Below are 13,277 nucleotides of genomic sequence, written 5' to 3'. Positions count from 1 at the left end.
TAATGTGTTAGGTTATGATACATATGACAATTCATAAATCATGCGGAAAAACCATAAAGCCAGGAAAGCATATTATTTACACATAACCATTTAGCATAGTTTAGATGCATACACTTTGTTGCGTGCCTTCCCTAGCTGCGCCCGAACCGAACAAGAACAAGTCTTTAGGACTCCAAGTGTCGTCCCTCCGTAGATAGTCCACAGCACGTCCGGATCCGCCTTAAGCTTGACCAACTAGGATCGCCCTTAAGGTACTTAGAATTTTCGGCACATATAGGCAATTGTATGACTGAATTTTTGCTCTCAAAAATCACTTTGAATACTTGAAAATCTCTATGTAAAATAATGACCCTAGGCCTTTATTTATAGAGGTATGGAAAGGGAATCGTAATCCTATTAGGATACGAATTAATTAAACTAGAATCCTAATAGAATTCTTATTTAATTAATTCATCCTTTTAGGTTTAGGAATTTAATCATTAGTCGAAACCTGATAGCTTTAGGATTCGTATAGCACACCAACTTACACACGCACGCACAACAGCCCACGAGGGGCGCCATGCGCGCGCGCGCAGCCCGCGAGCTCGCAGCCCATTGCTGCGAGGCCCACACGCTGCCGCAGCGTTGGCGCGCGCTGGGCTTGCCTTGCGGTGGGCCTGACGCAACCTTGGCTGGTGCGTTGTGGTGCGCTGGCTTGCTGGGCGATGGCCCGGCTTCGTGCTGGGCCTTCGTCTGGCAGGCCTCGTCCGATGCTAATTCGTACGATACGCTTCCGATTAATTTCCCGATTCCGGAATTCATTTCCGATACGAACAATATTTAATATTTCCGATTCCGGAATTAATTTCCGTTTCGAACAAATATTTAATATTTCCGTTTCCGGAATTATTTTCCGATTCCGATAATATTTCCGATTCTGACAATATTTCTGTGTCTGGCAATATTTACGATTCCGGCAATATTTCCATTTCCGATAATATTTTCCGATACGTACCATGTTTCCGTTTCCGGCAACATCTACGACTTGGATAATATTTATATTTCCGATACGATCCATATTTCCGTTTCCGGCAATATCATCGTTTCCGGAGCATTCATTTCTTGCCTGTGACGATCTCAGCTCCCACTGAAACCAAGATCCGTCGATTCCGAATATCCATAGATGGAGTATTTAATGCCATTAAATACTTGATCCGTTTACGTACTATTTGTGTGACCCTACGGGTTCAGTCAAGAGTAAGCTGTGGATTAATATCATTAATTCCACTTGAACTGAAGCGGCCTCTAGCTAGGCATTCAGCTCACTTGATCTCACTGAATTATTAACTTGTTAATTAATACTGAACCGCATTTATTAGACTTAACATAGAATGCATACTTGGACCAAGGGCACTATTTCCTTCAGTCTCCCACTTGTCCTTAGGGACAAGTGTGCATTTCCTAATTCCTTTGTCGCTCGATGCTTGCTCTTGAACATAAGGTAAGAGTAGTCATCCTTATTATGTCCAGAGGTGTGCCTCGGTTTCAGAGTTCAACTGATCAAATAAACAGATAATCATAGCCTATGATTCATCCGAGCACGGCCATGCATTTCACAGTTTCTAGCTCTCCGAGTGGCCTTGTACAACTTTTAAGCATCTCATCCCGATTTATGGGAGGACAATCCCAATCTTGCGATCTTGAGATTAGACTTCGTTTGATAGGTGATTACCTGAGCGTTGCCTTTATAGCCTCCTTTTACGGTGCGACGGTTGGTCAACGTCAAAGCAACCAGTTCTCAAACAAGTAATCTCAAATCACTCAGGTATTGAGGATTTAGTGTCTAATAATTTTAATGAAATTTACTTATGACAGATTTTCATCTCTTACAGTAAAGTTTCATAGGTCTTGTCCGATACTAGTCTTCCCAAAGTAAGTATCTATGCAAATGATTATGACATTGCCATGTCCACATAGTTCAAGAAACAGAACTACTAGTCATTTTGCATTCTAATCGTCTAACGTTTTCTATGCGTCCAATTTTATAGAAAACTCCGACTAGGGACCATTTTCAACCTTTGACATTCAAGTTCACTTGATAGACATTTCTTAGTCACAGGACTGGTCCTGACAGTCTATCTTGAATATATCGTCAAATTGAAGGGACTCATCATTTAATACTAAACCAAGATTAAATGGAATATGAAAATACATTTCATATAGAGTAAAATATACTTTTGGGGACTTACCTTTCATAACTTTCATCATTTGGGGACTCACCTTATATCCTTCATCATTTGGGGATCGACGGTGGCCGGAGAAATAATATTCCGGCAAGCTTAGTTTTTTTTAATAAAATAAATACAATATTTAATTAAAAAATAAAAAATAAAAACAAAATACAATTTTTATGAAGATTAAACTGTACTGCAAATTCCGGTCATAATATGACCACTGAAATTAGTAACCACAAAATAGCCCCAAAAAATTGCAACTAGTTTCATGGGTAAATACTTGTCTTTCATAAATTGTTTAATGCTATTTAGTACTCCATACTATATAACTAATTAACTTAAGTATATAGAACTACCATAGGTCGTAAGATTACAAAATTTCACTCAAAAACTTTGACATTCTAGATTAGAATCAGCTAGCTTGTTGGGAAGATATTGCATGTGAAATGCAGCATGCATGTACCGGAAGATCATGAATATTTTGCAGCTAGTTAAGTGACAATGATTATATTGAATGTAATTAAAGAAACATTGGAACGAAAAATTAATGACAATATATAGCATCTGAACCTCTAATATTCAAGATAAAAATGAGAAATAATCAGCTCCATGAGAAGGCATAGACACATAGTACTATACCAAAAAAAAGATCGAAGCATTAGACAACAAGGTAATTTGAGAGTTTGAGCACCTTGTGAATGCATTTACATAGGCTACTTTTTTTTTAAAATAAAAAAAAAAAAAAAAAACGAGACAAGATAACAGAAGCCATATAGATGCTGCTCTAGTAATCCCATATCAGGTAATCCCAGCTCCAAAGTGATGAGTCATTTTACACATTTAGCAAAGTAGTATTGTCTAGCTTATAAGTAGAGAAATGAATTTACCTGGACTTTAAAATCTTTTGCACCTTCTGATCAATCTCGGTTGTAGTGGCCTCTATTTTTGTTAGCCAAATCCTTGCAACAAGATTATGGCTTATAAGTTGGTAAGTTTACTTGATTTTATTGTAAAAAGAATGAGTTCAACATGGAGGCTTTAAGGAAAAAAAAATACCTGTAATGCCTTAGAGTATATATAATTTCTTCCGTTTGGAGCAATAAAGCTATGATTAGAGGAAGTAACACTATTTTGTGTTGATTGTGATGGTAATTGAGCATTGTCATTCATTATTGTCGTTGACCGCAAAGTTTGTTCTCCCCCATAATCATATCCAAGGAACCTAATACCATCAACAATAGATTTCCTAGGATCCAAATAATGCAACTTACTTAGATTAGTGTACCCCAAATTTGATACTAATTTTCTAAGATATGATGCATCTAAATCCTCGGCCAAATCATTGAATATTGTGGTAGACCCACCCTCGTATCCCATACCGCCATGAACTGATTTCCAACATCCACCGTGATGAACAACAATGCATGGTTTTGGTTCCATTGCAACAACCTAAGTACCTGTTATGTAATCACACAAATTTGGTCGAATTTCCTTCAAAAAATTGAAAATTTTACTTAAAGCCCTAAACCCTAACCAATTACATATACAAATTGTTGTCTAATGACGCTAAATGTCAAAATTGCAAAGAAAGAACGTGAATTAGATGTAATACCTGGCTGAGATTAGCGTATGTTCTTTGAAAGAGAATGGAGATAATTCATGAATTTCTCTTAGGGTCGTCCAAGAGTCAGGAGTCTGCTCTAACTTGTATTTTCTATCTCCTTTTTTTAAAAAAAATAGCTTTGTTTAATGAATTTTAATTTTACTTGCTTGTTTTAATGTACACGCTAATATTAGCAAAGTCAAACTCACCGGAAAATAACCACTTTTCCACCGTCGATCCCCAAATGATGAAAAATAAAAGGTGAGTCCCCAAATGATGAAAATTAAGAAAGATGAGTCCCTAAAAATGTATTTTACTCATTCCATATATGATAAATGTTCAACCCCATTGTTTTACAACCATGGGCCTCAAACCCATCTTTAAAACAGTTCATGGAATTCAAAGCTATGCTTGATTTCCAGTGCTACAACGTGAGTTTTGCTTCTCACTTGTTGCATAGGTTTAGTTATCACGCTTTGCCAATCTTAATATCCTTTTCATCGAATGTTCTTCGAGATATGATGATAAGATCTTTTGAGTTTGTTTATTATGTGATCTAGTCTTTCTTACTTTGATAGTGGTTTTACGCATTTTGCAATGAAGAACCATTAAGTCAACATACATGTGATCTTCCCAAGTTCAATGAAGAACTCATATAAACAACTCTATTTTATTGCTTCTTAGGCAATAATTACTTTTACTTCAACTGTATAGGTTGCTAGTGATGCTTTGTTTGGATCTACTTATCCAAGCAGTTCACAGATATGTGGAAGACTCTCCAACTATATCTTAGAACATAGAAATTATTATTTTAATTTCCCACGCAACAACTCATGGTCTTCAATCCATGTTGCCATTTCAAAACACGATGCTCTTAAGCTCGTCCTTGTCAATGGTTAACTCCAAAGGGTCTTGCTTGATCCTTTGCCAGTGTTTATGCGTGTAGCATCAATATTTAGCATATCTTTATTTCCTTGAATCAAGAACTATTCCTATGTACCTTTTCAAGTACCATAAGTGTTCTTGATCTCAATCTAGTTGATCTTCACTTAGATCAATAGAGATTGGTATATGTTCGTCATGCCTAAAGTCATACGATACGTTTTTGGCGATCCTCATATTATATTATATACATGATAAATTCTTTTGCAGAATAATTCCCAATTGAATTCTATTCATGTAAGTTTAGCTTATCTAGTTTCAGTAGATACTAAATCCAGCTAAATTCTTTGACATATAATATAGGTGAAGAATCTCATTAGATTCTTTGATGTTTAACTTAGTAAATGCTTATACATAGTTCAAACATTCTTTACTTAGATTTATTCACATGGGTCGAATATCTCCAATGGAGTCTTTCGTGTTTGATTTAGTAAATGCCATTACTTAATCTAAAACATTAATATAAGATCTTTGTAAATAGATCTTAATACCCAGTATGTACTAAGTTTCGCCTTGGTCCATCATTGATGAATAATTTCAAATCTAAGTCATTAGCATTTGAATGTTATTTCTCAATAGAGAGATATGTGTGTGATACACATAGGACCAATTAAGTTTTACGTACTCCCACTAAACTTCTTATATATCTATAAGAATCATGTACATTTTATGAAACTAAAATACTTATTAGCTTCACTAAAATACATTCCAATTCCCAATTGCTTGCTTAAATCTGTACTTAGATTTTATAAGCTAGCTTTCTCTTTCAAGCATTTATTTGGATCCACAAATTCTATGACATACCATGTACATAGTTTATTCCAACATTTTATTGAGGGATACGTTTTGTCATCCAATTGCTATATGTACCAATATGCAATCATTGCTTGAATTATAGACTTGAGCATTACGATTATGCATGAGGTTTCAACACAATTCACACCATGAATTTGCTTGTAACCTTTAGCAACTAATCTAGCTTTGTGTGTGAACACAATTTCATGTTTGATGGTTTTTATCGTTAAAACAAACTTGCAACCAATAGGTGTGAAACTATTCTTGCAAATCAACAAAATTTCAATTTTGTCATCAAAACATTGGTTATGTTTTATGGCCTTTAACCATCTAAAACATTTGAGTCTATATATGGCCTCTAACCATTTTAGGGAATCTGGGTTTCGTCATAGCTTTCTTACAGGTCACAAACTCATTAATCTTCATGATAATAGTTTGACTGTAAGTTGTAGGTTTCTTCACTATCTAATAGAAGAATTGCATAGTTTCAGTGACCTGAACTCCATGTTTCTTCACTATCTAATAGAAGAATCTCATAGTTTCAGTGATTTGAACTCTATGCCTACTTGGGTATAGAACATCAAACAATAGAATATCAATAGCCACTTGAAAGTCCTTTGAATATTCTGTTCTCCTTGAAGCACTTGTAAAGTCTTCTAAGAGATGTCTATTCTTTAAAGCCACTTCTAAAGTCCTTAAAGAATAAGTTCGGGTTTTCTGAAGCACTTCGAAAAGCCTCCGGAATGTCCGTTTATGTTTGTTGTTCGCCTCGAAGACTTTCGAGGTCTATTTTCTCCCACTTGTCATTTTGGAAACGAATTTCCAAAAGGACATTATTTCGAGCAAACAAACATTATGTTCTCAAAAATTCGTGGTAGAAACAATACCCTTGTGTCTCATTTGAATAAATCACAATGAAACATATATCTATACTTGGGCCTTAGTTTGTCGAATGACAAACACTAAGCTCCCACTGAGTTTTGCAACTCTCTAGATATATTTTATGAAAAGTTATTCTGAAATTACTTTTCAATAGCTTTGACGAATTTGGTTTAGTTTGGTGGTAGTTGAGCATTTTGTTTTAGAAATTATAGGAAAAGTCTTTATGATTCATCATTAATCGAATCAAGAACTAATTGACTTCGATTATTCCAACTAAGATATGCCATATCTTATGGACATAGATTGTGAAATTACAACACACAATCATTGATGATCATATTTGGTCTCAAGTAATCATCAACATGATCTAACCTAGATCTTTATGATTTCTTGCCAAGTGGATTTTATACTTCTGAATCTTTGAACTAGCCAAACAGATTCAACTTATATCACATTTGAGTAAATAAACCTATATTCACTCAAATCCATGTGAAATAAGGTCATAAAACCTTTCTTTAGCTTTGAACTCTATCGTCTAGGCGTTCTAACAATAGTTCATATTCTTTGTTACTTTCAACAAGTAAGACTAGCTTGTGTTAAGTTGATCTAGAAATCAACCAACTTTCAAAAGTCCATTAAAATAGAGCTTGTGAATGTTAACTTGTTGATATGGTCTAAGCAACAATGCCAAAGATTAATGGAACTCAAATCAAGGGTTTGATTTGAACCTAGTAAAGTTTTTATTTTTAAAGAGTTGTTTGTTTTAATCAAGCATATTGACTCAACCCGTAAATGACCATTTCATTCAAATAAACAAACAAACATTGTTTTTGTTCTTCTGAATGTGAGTCTTTCTGTGTTTGAAACAGAAATTTAGGTATGCTGATTATGGAACAAATATCCATCAAGTTCCAAACTTTGAAAGGACTTAAAACAAACTAGATGACCCTACAACTAATGTAGCATTGCCATGCTTCATTTCCCACTTGTAGGTCATTAGTGTAGCCTAGCTTCCATTGTTTGAGTTATTACCGAAGTAAGAACCTCAAGCGGTATATGATACCAAGGAAGTTTGATTGCTAGGTCACTTCTTTTTAAACATAAACTTATAGGTAGAAACGGAATCGTAAATTCCTTTCATTTGTTCCTCGTTTTCCTATTTCTTGTACCCTTTCTTATAGTCTTTAAGAATTGAATTCTTTAGTGTTGACTTTTATACATTGTTAGACATGTCCAATGTCACTCCAACAAGGTTCTTACCATTTAATTTATGTTGAATATTCTGTTTCAACTAGATGATCTTACCAGAAGCTTCTAAAGTTCTCTAAGCATCGATCTATTCGAATGTCTAGGGACTAGACTCATTCGAGAATTAAATGGACAAAGATATTAGGTTGTTAACCATTGGTAAAGCTGAGTGTTTAAACTCAATGCTTTATGATCTGAAAACTACATTGTATTTTGAATTCACAAGCACCAATCGGTTTGCCATTCGACTTTGATACTCGAAAACAACCATAAAAGTCGCTAAAAGAAACGTACATTTTAAATCGCTCATTTTCTCTCATTTCCGTGAATCGTTCTTGAATTCACTACCAATCGAGGAAATTTACTGTTACCTTTCTAAAAGGATTTATTGCAGTGCAAGATATTTAATTATAAACAATAATTAAAACATACATTGAAGCATGCAAAGTCTAAACATTTATCATGAATAATAACTTGAAAATTAAAGCAATCATGCAATTCAAACAAGTTATTAGCATTTTATTCGAATTTAATGTTCCGGCAGGTGTGAATAAAATGATTCCAAGATCCTAAAATCATTGAAGAATTAAGCACAGTTTGTCGACTTAATTCTAAAACATCTTAGGTAAGCAAAAGCCTTTTGCTAATAGTCTAGAAACTATTCTTGGTTGATAGGTACGTCTAAGAACTTATTAGGTAAACCTATCGATTTTGCCACGACATAAAAGGACTCCTTACTTATATCGTTGAGTTTAACCAAAACTAACGTGTACTCACAATTATTTGTGTACCTTTCCCCTTTAGGACCAATAAGTAACACCTCGCTGAGCGAAAACTATTACTAGATTGATGTAAAGGATATCCAAGCAAGTGTATATTTTGGCATGGCACCTTTTAACTCAATTTTTAAGTTTGGAACTTAAGGCTCTTACTATGTTGGTTAGATTTTAAGTGAACTAAAATCCTTAATCATGCAACATAATCAAGCCGCGATCTCATGCATAATTAAGACATATTTAAAGCAATAAATAACTTAAAGCATGCATAAGATAAATGTGATCTAGTATGGCCCGACTTCATCTTGAAGCTTTAACTTCAAAGTCCGTCTTGAAAATCTCCGTGGGAGGCACCATTTTCTTCAAATAGGATAAGCTATAATTAAAACTAATTACAACTATTTGATGGTACGCAGACCATATTTGAATTGAAAAACAACTTTGGTACTTTAGACCAATTACATTCAAATTAATGGTTCGCAGACCATATTTTCTATCCTATTTGGGCCATACTAGTCACTTCATAACCTGCAAAACAGTACATATACAATATATACCATTCACCCATTCATTATCATGAATGGCCCACATAGCTGGTTAGTAAAACACATTATGCATCACATAAACATTTGCAGCAATTAATCAAGGGCACCAACAATCTACAAATTATTCAGTCCTTATTAATTCTAATCAAGTTGTTTTAATCTTAAGGATTTGTAGACCTAATCAAGAGTTTATGACTAAAAAGGGCTCCCACTTAAACCAATAAATTCATATGATTTACCAATTTTAAACATAAAAATGTATTTCTAGTCTAACCGGAAACATACAAATTTAATTAAAATTTAAAGCTCATATAAATTTATAATTGAATCCAAAAAATTTAATTTAATTTCTGTCGTATTTAAATTAATTCATGATTTTAATTTTAGTAAAATAATTAGAATAAATAAAATTTATTATAATTACAATATTCAAAATTAAAATCCAAGAAAACAATTTAAATTATTAATTTTAAAATTAATTAAAATTACGTAAACTGAAAATTTCAAATTAAAATTTCAAAACGATCTAATCGCAACGCAACAATCCCACGCAACGCACGTCCATGCGCCACACGCACACAACCATCGCTGGCCATGTGCGCGCAGCCCATGCGCTGCGTCGCATCGCTGCTGCTCACCATCGCAAGGCATCACGCGAGCTGGTGCTCGCTGCGCGCGCCAGCGCTCGACGCACGAGCATGCTGCCGCAGCCCATCGCTGGGCGCAGCACTCGTCGCACGTCGCAACAAGCAAGCTGCTTGCCATCGCTGGGCGCAGCGCTCGTCGCACGTCGCAACAAGCACGCTGCACGCCATAGCTGGGCGCAACGCTCGTCGCACGCAAAATGGCGCTCGCTGCGCGCGAGCGATCGATGCTGGGCGTAGCACTCGTGGCACGCGAGCTTGCGCTCGCTGCGCGCGAGGCTCCGCACGCTTGCGCGAGGCAGTGTGCGCTGTGGCGCAGCTCACTTGCTGCCCACACGCGACTGCTCGTGCCTTGCTCTCGCCCTCGCCCATTCGCCCATTGCACACAGCCCACGACACAAGGCACGGCTGCTGCCTTGTGCTCGTGCACTATGGCCTTGCTTATTGCATTCGTACCGCATGGGCGACGAGCTCCCTTGCTCGTCGTCACATGCCCGCACTATACAACACCCCTTAAGGGTAACAGGTAGCGTCCATTGCTTTGTGCGTGCAAGTTATATGAGCGAATCGCATAAAAATTTAAAATTTATATTCAAAGTTAATGACAAATTAATAAATAATATTAATTTCATAATTTTAGGGCGAAAAAACATAAATTTACAATTTTTATGGTGGTTTTTAATCATAGGTATCTAATTAAATTATAATTAATTATGAAAATCAAATTAATTCTAAATTATTCCAATTTTCAACAAATTAATCATAATTACAAATTAGATTGCATAATTAACAAGGCTAGGCATTCAAACTTGTTAAACATATACAGTAGGTCAATCAAAAATTCAAGATTTATCAACAAGAATCGCAAATATTTAATTTAACATCTTAAATTTACGAAATTTTGCATTCGAAAAACTAAAACCTCCGAAAAGTCATAGTTAGGCTTTGAATTTGAGAAATCTGGGTTCGGCCGAAAAATACTACTTTTGTCAAAATTTTAGAATGCCTTTTACATGCGGAATTGACACAAAAATCACTCGATTTGGATGAGTAACGAAGAAACTGCCGAAAAACTGCGTACGTATAATTAAATAAACGCAATTTGCAATTAATTAACAATTACGAAAATTAATCACCCCTTTAATTCTTGCAAATTTGTAATATTTAACCATGTTCATGCAATTTAGATTATGAAAATAATAAGAGGCTCGTGATACCACTGTTAGGTTATGATACATATGACAATTCATAAATCATGCGGAAAAACCATAAAGCCAGGAAAGCATATTATTTACACATAACCATTTAGCATAGTTTTGATGCATACACTTTGTTGCGTGCCTTCCCTAGCTGCGCCCGAACCGAACAAGAACAAGTCTTTAGGACTCCAAGTGTCGTCCCTCCTTAGATAGTCCACAGCACGTCCGGATCCGCCTTAAGCTTGACCAACTAGGATCGCCCTTAAGGTACTTAGAATTTTCGGCACATATAGGCAATTGTATGACTGAATTTTTGCTCTCAAAAATCACTTTGAATACTTGAAAATCTCTATGTAAAATAATGACCCTAGGCCTTTATTTATAGAGGTATGCAAAGGGAATCGTAATCCTATTAGGATACGAATTAATTAAACTAGAATCCTAATAGAATTCTTATTTAATTAATTCATCCTTTTAGGTTTAGGAATTTAATCATTAGTCGAAACCTGATAGCTTTAGGATTCGTATAGCACACCAACACACACACGCACGCACAGCAGCCCACGAGGGGCGCCATGCGCGCGCGCAGCCCGCGAGCTCGCAGCCCATTGCTGTGAGGCCCACACGCTGCCGCAGCGTTGGCGCGCGCTGGGCCTGCCTTGCGTTGGGCCTGGCGCAGCCCTGGCTGGTGCGTTGTGGCGCGCTGACTTGCTGGGCGATGGCCCGGCTTCGTGCTGGGCCTTCGTCTGGCAGGCCTCGTCCGATGCTAATTCGTACGATACGCTTCCGATTAATTTCCCGATTCCGGAATTCATTTCCGATACGAACAATATTTAATATTTCCGATTCCAGAATTAATTTCCGTTTCGAACAAATATTTAATATTTCCGTTTCCGGAATTATTTTTCGATTCCGATAATATTTCCGATTCTGACAATAATTCTGTTTCCGGCAATATTTCCGATTCCGGCAATATTTCCATTTCCGATAATATTTTCCGATACGTACCATGTTTCCGTTTCCGGCAACATCTACTGTTAGGTTATGATACATATGACAATTCATAAATCATGCGGAAAAACCATAAAGCCAGGAAAACATATTATTTACACATAATCATTTAGCATAGTTTAGATGCATACTCTTTGTTGCGTGCCTTCCCTAGCTGCGCCCGAACCGAACAAGAACAAGTCTTTAGGACTCCAAGTGTCGTCCCTCCGTAGATAGTCCACAGCACGTCCGGATCCGCCTTAAGATTGACCAACTAGAATCGCCCTTAAGGTACTATTATTTTCGGCACTTTATAGGCAAATGTGTGACTGAATTTTTCTCTCAAAAACTCACTTTGAATACTTTTTGAAACTTGTTATAAATTGTGAGCCCTAGCCTCATATTTATAGGGGTATGGAAAGGGAATCGAAATCCTATTCAGATACAAATTAATTAAACCTAGAATCCTACAAGAACTCTAATTTAATTAATTCATCAAATAGAATTAGGAATTTAATCATTAACCGAACTCTGCATGTTTTAGGAAACGTGCACGAACACAAACACTTGCACACACACACGCACGGCAGCCACGATGGGCCCCCATGCGTGCGCGCGAGCAGCAGCCCACGCAGCGCCCGCGCGCGCTGCGCGCTGCGCGTGCTGTGCGCGCTGTGCGCGCTGCGCAGCCTGCTGGGCCTGGCCTTGCGCTGGGCCTGGCGTGGCTGTTTGTGCGGCGCGCTTGGCTTGCTGGGCGATGGCCTGGCTTCGTGCTGGGCCTCGTCCGGCAGGCCTCGTCCGATGCTTATTCGTACGATGCGCTTCCGATTAAATTTTCCGATTCCGGAATTCATTTCCGATACGAACAATATTTAACATTTCCGATTCCGGAATTAATTTCCGTTTCGAACAAATATTTAATATTTCCGTTTCCGGAATTATTTTCCGATTCCGGTAATATTTCCGATTCTGACAATATTTCCGTTTCCGGCAATATTTCCGATTCTGGTAATATTTCCATTTCCGATAATATTTTCCGATACGTACCATGTTTCCGTTTCCGGCAACATCTACGACTTGGATAATATTTATATTTCCGATACGATCCATATTTCCGTTTCAGGCAATATCATCGTTTCCGGAGTATTCATTTCTTGCCTGTGACGATCTTAGCTCCCACTGAAACCAAGATCCGTCGGTTCCGAATATTCATAGATGGAGTATTTAATGCCATTAAATACTTGATCCGTTTACGTACTATTTGTGTGACCCTACGGGTTCAGTCAAGAGTAAGCTGTGGATTAATATCATTAATTCCACTTGAACTGAAGCGGCCTCTAGCTAGGCATTCAGCTCACTTGATCTCACTGAATTATTAACTTGTTAATTAATACTGAACCGCATTTATTAGACTTAACATAGAATGCATACTTGGACCAA

At 36.8% G+C, this 13,277-nt stretch overlaps 1 protein-coding gene and 1 long non-coding RNA gene across 3 annotated transcripts in view; one reads left to right on the top strand and one right to left on the bottom strand.

Moving 5' to 3' along the window:
* Window positions 1–13,277, top strand: part of LOC110780496 (uncharacterized) — a 38,032-nt gene that overhangs the window by 478 nt on the left and 24,277 nt on the right. The gene's annotated exons all lie outside the window — the stretch shown is intronic.
* On the bottom strand, window positions 2,774–4,092 carry LOC130470489 (uncharacterized). The gene is made up of 4 exons (XR_008930935.1): window positions 4,026–4,092; window positions 3,826–3,934; window positions 3,270–3,670; window positions 2,774–3,172 (listed from the first exon to the last, which is right to left on the bottom strand). It is a non-coding gene; the product is annotated as an uncharacterized lncRNA (long non-coding RNA).

The sequence above is a fragment of the Spinacia oleracea genome, chromosome 3, assembly GCF_020520425.1.
Source record: "Spinacia oleracea cultivar Varoflay chromosome 3, BTI_SOV_V1, whole genome shotgun sequence".
Classification (NCBI taxonomy): Eukaryota; Viridiplantae; Streptophyta; class Magnoliopsida; order Caryophyllales; family Amaranthaceae; genus Spinacia; species Spinacia oleracea.
The sequence above is the reverse complement of the archived record's forward strand: the minus strand, read 5'-3'. Positions and strand labels throughout refer to the sequence as shown.